Source organism: Elaeis guineensis, chromosome 5 (assembly GCF_000442705.2).
Source record: "Elaeis guineensis isolate ETL-2024a chromosome 5, EG11, whole genome shotgun sequence".
NCBI lineage: Eukaryota > Viridiplantae > Streptophyta > Magnoliopsida > Arecales > Arecaceae > Elaeis > Elaeis guineensis.
The window spans coordinates 43,916,087-43,922,926 of record NC_025997.2 but is presented as its reverse complement, the minus strand read 5'-3'; positions in this window follow the sequence as shown (position 1 = coordinate 43,922,926).

The following is a 6,840-nucleotide window of genomic DNA, read 5'->3' as shown; positions in this document are numbered from 1 at the left end:
AGTGATCAATTCTATATTGACCTACTCACAACCTTCATACACACTCCATCATATCCAGAACACCCCGTACATGTCTTAATGCCATGCCTGATTATGAACCAAAATATAGGTTCATGTGCACAAGATTCCATGGCAGTTTCAGGTTTAAGGATCACTTGCACAACTCCCACTTAGAGAACCATCTTTGACATGCAAATAAGGCTTCCATTAGATGTTCTCTTTCATTGAGTCAATTCAGTGGACTCATTTCTCAAATGAGCACCCACATCTTTGTATTAATGTCTCACACAAGTGGTTAGTGAGATCTGCCATTCTCTCCATTGAGCATACATAGGATGTACCAGTCTATCCGTAACATTGATCTCCGACTTAATGCTCCTACGATCAGGAATATTTAATATTAGGATTTTAGGTCTCACTAGCATGATCAATTCATGTCTCCTAAAATAATTATCCTAATCTTTGGGGTTCATCATAATCTTAGACATAATAAGATGCAGCTAATATGATGAATCAATACCTCAAATAATAATAAATATTATTTCATGAGTTGGAAAATTGTAAACAAAGTCCAATCGCAGCACACTTACGATTGACTTATAGGACACTTTTCTTTCACTTAGAACTCCATCACTGAAAACTAGATTAGAATGAAACTCCTTGACCAGATCAATGTATACGAGCTCAGGCAAACTACAGAAATATCTCCACCCTTGTTTGATTAATTTTTCACCAATAGTAAATCCATCACTTCTTAAGAATCAAAAATTAACATTTCTTTCCAAGGCAATCTTTCTTGTAGACAAAGGGATCTTACTTGGGGTGTTCAGAGGAGAGGCTTGAACAGGTGGTTGAGCAGTCTTCTTCCTTCGTTCTTCAGTCTTCAAGGACCTCACTGACTTTCTTCTCTGTAGCAACCTCATTTTGGAGGCCATTATCCTAAAGAGAGTAGGAGAACCGGTCAAGAGAATAGAGAAAGGTGAAGGATGGATGGAAATGAGGAGAAAGAAGGATTTTGGGTGATTGCCGCGAATTTTGAAGATTAGGACTTGAGATTTTGATGGAAAGCAAGAAGGAGACGGTTTTGATCAAGGATATACCGAGAGAATATGTTTGCCCTAGAATTTAAGATAGAAATCCAAGATTTTTGGATAGATTTGTGGTCGATGGAGAGCTAGAAGAAATATTTTTGGTTTGGGATGAGAAAAAGAGGAAGAAGTATAGTGATTGAGTCGCCCCACTTAGATTTTAAGAGAGGGATTAAACGGGTCGGTTCATACAAAACCCATTTGCCTGATCAATTGGGATGCCCCACCTAAAGAAACATCAGGCAATATGAAAATAATTTAAAAAAAAGAAAAAAATCAAGAAAAAAAATTGAAAAGGCTTATATCGACTTGAGATGATCATGAAGAGTCTATATAAATTTTGGTATGATTTTTGATAGAGTATTTCAACAAAAAAAAATCTGAGATTATATCTGAATGATAATGATAATTTTTTAATTGATTTGAAATAATTAAAAAAAAAGATAGATGCCTCTCAAAATTAAGATGATGATGTCAAAAGATTTTGGATAGATTTTGAGAGTAAAAATGATGAGAGATCATGCGGAATAATCTAAGATGCCAAATTTTCTTTTAATTTCACAAAATTTATTTTCATTTAGTACTTTGATAAAAATATCAGCTAATTATTTTTTAGTATTTATGTATTCAAGTGCTATATCATTATTTTGAATATGTTCTCTTATAAAATGATATCTAATTTCAATGTAATTTGACCTAGAGTGTTGAATTAGATTTTTGGTCAAATTAATGGCACTAGTGTTATTACATCTTATGAGAATATTTTTAAGTTCAATACCAAAATCTATGAACTGTTGCTTAATCTATAGGATTTGAGTACAGCAACTTCTGACTGCAATGTACTCGACCTCGACCGTGGATAATGGTATCAAATTTTGCTTTTTGGTAAATCAAGAGATTAAGTTCACTATTAAAAATTAGCAAGTTCCACTAGTACTCTTTCTATCTAATCTACATTCAGCATGGTCTGTATCTGAGTAACCTATTAGGTCCAGAGAAGATTGCTTTGAAAACCAAAGTCTTAGATTTTGTGTTCCTTTTAAGTATTTGAAAATTTTTTTAACAGCATTTAAGTGAGATTCCTTAGGATTTGACTGATATTTAGCACACATACATACACTAAACATTATATCAGGTCTACTAGCGGTAAAATATAACAAAGAACCTATCATGCCTCTATAAAGCTTTGAATCAACATTCTTACCATGTTCATCTTTATCTAATTTATAGGAAGGGGTCATAGATGTACTTACATTTTTGGAGCTCTCCATTTCAAATTTCTTTAATAGTTCTTTTATGTACTTACTTTGGATGATGGAGATCCTTTCCTTTATTTGCTTGATCTGAAATTCAAAGAAGAAAGTGAGTTCTCCCATCATGCTCATCTCAAATTTCTCCTGTATAAGCTTGGCAAATTTTTGGCACAAAGCTTTATTAGTAGATCCAAATATAATATCATCAATATATATTTGTATAACTAGAATTTTTTTATCTTTTTTTTTTATAAAAAGAGTTGTATCTACTTTTTCTCTTGAAAATTTATTTTCTAGTAAGAACTTACTTAATCTTTTATACCAAGCTGTAGGGGCTTGTTTTAAATCATACAATACTTTGTTTAACTTAAATACATGATATGAATATTCATGATTTTCAAAGTTGGAGATTGCTCTACATATACTTCTTCAGCAATATAATCATTTAGAAAAATATTTTTAACATCTATTTAAAATAATTTAAAATTCATGAAACATGCAAAAGCAAGTAGCATTCTTATGGCTTTTAGTCTAGCAACAGGTGTAAATATTTCATCAAAATCAATTTTTTCTTGTTGATTATATCCTTTAGCAACTAATCTTGCTTTATTTCTGATTATATTACCATCTTCATCTAATTTATTTCTATATACCTATTTTATTTTGATTATTGGATAATTTTTAGGTCTAGCAATAAAAGTCCATACATTATTTTTTTCAAATTGATTTAGCTCTTTTTGCATGGCAATTATCTAGTTATAGTCCTTTTCAACTTCATCTATTATTTTAGCTTCTAGGTATGAAATAAAAGTTACATAATTACATACATCTCTAAGAGAGGATCTAGTTCTTACCCCTTATGTCGAATCACCAATGATTAATTTTTTAGGGTGATTGTGAACATACCTCCATTCTCTTGGAAGATTACTTGTATCTTGAGGTTGTTCTTGAATGTTTAGATCATTGATACTTTCATCCTTATATTTTTCTTCCAATTGTTCTTTGTTTCGCTCATTTGAGTCATTGATGGTGAGCTCTTTCATTCCATCTTTTATGATATCTGTATCATCAGCATCCTCTCTCTTCTTTATTGAAGGATCATTAGCTTCATCAAAGACTACATGAATTGACTCTTCCACTACTAGTATTTTTTTATTAAATATTTTAAAAGCTTTACTAGAAGTGGAATAATCGAGAAAGATAGTTTCATCAGATTTAGCATCAAATTTATCTAAGCTATCTTTATTATTATTTAAAACAAAACAGCGACAACCAAAAATATGAAAATATCCTATGTTAGGTTTTCTACATTTTCATAATTCATAAGGTATTTTTTTTAGAATTGATCTTATTAAAGCATGGTTTAAGATGTAACATAGTGTGTTAATTGCTTCTACCCAAAAGTACTTTGAGAGCTTGCTCTCACATAGCATGGTATGGGCTATTTCTTCATGGATCCTATTTTTTCTCTCTACTACTCTATTTTGTTGTGGTATTCTAGGTGCTGAAAAATTATGAACTATACTTTTTTCATCATAATTTTTTTTTAAAATTCTTATTTTCAAATTCAGTGCCATGGTCACTATGAATTAAAATGATTGCTAAACCTTTTTTATTTGAAATCTTTCAACAAAACTTAGAAAATACTGAAAATACTTTATTTTTAGATGCTTAAAACAAAACCTAAGTGAAACGTGAAAAATTATCAATAGTTACAAAGCCATATCTTTTACCTCCTAGACTAGTTGTCCTTGTAGGACCAAACAAATTTATATGTAAAAATTCTAAAGGTTTAGAAGTTGAAACAATGTTCTTAGACTTAAAAGAAATTCTTGTTTATTTACCTAATTGATATGCATCATAAATTTTATCTTTGTCAAAATTTATTTTTGGCAAACCAAAAATCAAATCTTTTTTAATAATTTTAGAAAGTATGTGCATACTAATATGTGCAAGCCTACGATGCCAAAGCCAACTAATCTAATTGATTTTAGCATTCATGGCCACAGGACATTGCATGTTTTGTATGGAAAGATTATCCAAATCAACCATATAAATATTGTCATGCCTATGCCCAATGAATCTAGTGCTATCATCAAAAGGATTAGTTACAATGTATATAGATAATTCAAAAACTACTTTATAACTTTTATCACATAATTGACTAATACTTAAAAGATTATGCTTGAGACCATCTACAAGTAACATATTTTTAATACAAATGGAGAGAGTGATATCAATGTTACCAATGCCAATGATCTTTTCTTTGTCATTATCTCCAAAAGTGATCATCCCTCCATTTTTACCTTTCAATATGATAAACTGAGATTCATCACAGGTCATGTGTCTTGAGCATCCACTATCAAGATACCACTTTCATTTTGTTGCTTGAAATGCAAAACACACTTGCACACATAAAATCAAGTTTTAACTTTAGGTACCCAAGCTAACTTAGGTCCTTTGGGGTTAGTCACAATGGTTCCTTTTGGAACCTATATTTTCTAAAATATTTGTATCAACAAATTTATTTGATAAGTATGTATAAGCTTTATGTCCTACTTTGTCACATTTAAAATAAGTAATATTTGACAATTTGCTCATGGATGCATTGACAAAAATATTTTTTAAAAATTTTTATTTTTTAAAAATATTATAGCCAAGTCCGACTTTATCATACATAATTTTTTGACTATCAATAATAATTTAAAGTTTATTTAAACTTAGAGTAAATCTATCAACTATTAATTTTAATTTGGTTACCTCTTCCTTTAGATCCTGATTTTCTTTTATGAAAGTTTTGTTTAAGTCTGAAATTTTATCTTTTTCTTTCAATAGAATTTGATTCTTTATTTTAAATTTTTTATTTTTACTATCAACTTCTTCTTTTTCTTGAGCTAATGCTTGGTTTCCTAATTTCAGATTTTTATTTTTCAATCCTAATTTTCTTAGATCATTCAAAAGTTCATGAAAAGCTCCTTGCAGTTCATTATAAGAAAATTTATTTTAAGTTTCAGGGGTTACCTCATTTTCATGTGCCATAAGGCACAGGTTGGCTTCTTCATAAGATTCTTTATCTGAGGTGGAGTCATCACTGTCGCTCCATATGGCCATCATTATCTTTTTCTTTTTGAACTTCTTCTGACCTTTCTTGAGCTGGGATAGTCCGATCTAAAGTAGCCCGACTTCTTGCACTCATAACAGATAACGGACTACTCTTTTTTTTTTTTACTTGGCTCCCCCTTAGCTGGTGGTCTTCTCTTGGTCCCTTATCTTCTTTTCCTCATAAAACGTCTGAATTTTCTGATGATTAAGGCTAAATCCTCATCTTCTTCACTATTCTCTGATTTTTCTGAATCTTCTTTTTCTTAAGTTATTGATTTGAGAGCTATTGTCTTCTTTCTTCTAGTCTCTTCTTCAGAATATTACTTCATGGTTAGCTCATAGATCATGAGGGATCCAAGTAGCTCCTTCAAAGGTAGAGTGTTTAAGTCTTTGACTTCTTGAATCGCAGTGACATTTGCCTCCCATGATCTTGATAGAGATCTAAGCACTTTTCTCATAAGATCACTGTTAGAATAACACTTACCAAGATTTTTAAGACTGTTTATGATGTCAGTGAAATGAGTAAATATTTGAGTTATTGACTCTTCAGGTTTCATTTTAAATAATTCATAGTTATGCACAAGCATATTAATTTTAGACTCTTTTACTTGGTTTGTGTCTTCATGTGTGACTTCTAATCTATCTTAAATTTTTTAATTAAATTACAAGTAGAAATATGGTTAAATTTATTTATATCTAAGACACAATATAAGATATTCATGGCTTTAGCATTAAGCTGAGCTATTTTCTTATCAAATTCATCCCATTCACCTTTCGACTTAGGGAGAGACACACCATCAATCAATTTAATGGGTGTGTGAGGTTCATTGACTATGATACTCCACATATCATAGTTAAGTACTTGAATAAAAATTCTCATCCGAGCTTTCAGTAGGTGTAGTTTGATCCATTGAAAAGTGAAAGTCAGTTTGTGGATTGCCTCTCGGTTAGAGATGTGCCAAATTGGGCTGCCATAGATCTTTGGCTCTTGATAGTTAAATTAAGCAAGGGCTAGAATATCGGACTCTGATACTATTTGTTGTCCAGATATGGAGCCCAAGAGGGAGAGTGAATTGGATCTTTTTAAAATTTTTGTGATTAGTGCACTCAAGTAATGTGCTATACTTATTGAGTGGAGTGAATTGATTAGCTAAGAAAATAAAATCAACCACAAATGACTAGTAAGCAAGTATAAAGCATAGTGAATAAATAAAGAGATGCAAGCAAAATAAATATAAGAGATTTATAATGGTTCGGTACCCACTTTGCACCTACATCCACTCCCCAAGTCCCTACTTGAGAATTCAATCCACAAAAAGGATTTCAAGATACAACACATCGGATAACCCCAATCCTTACTATCCAAGTAAGAATACTTATTTTTCAGATACAAACCA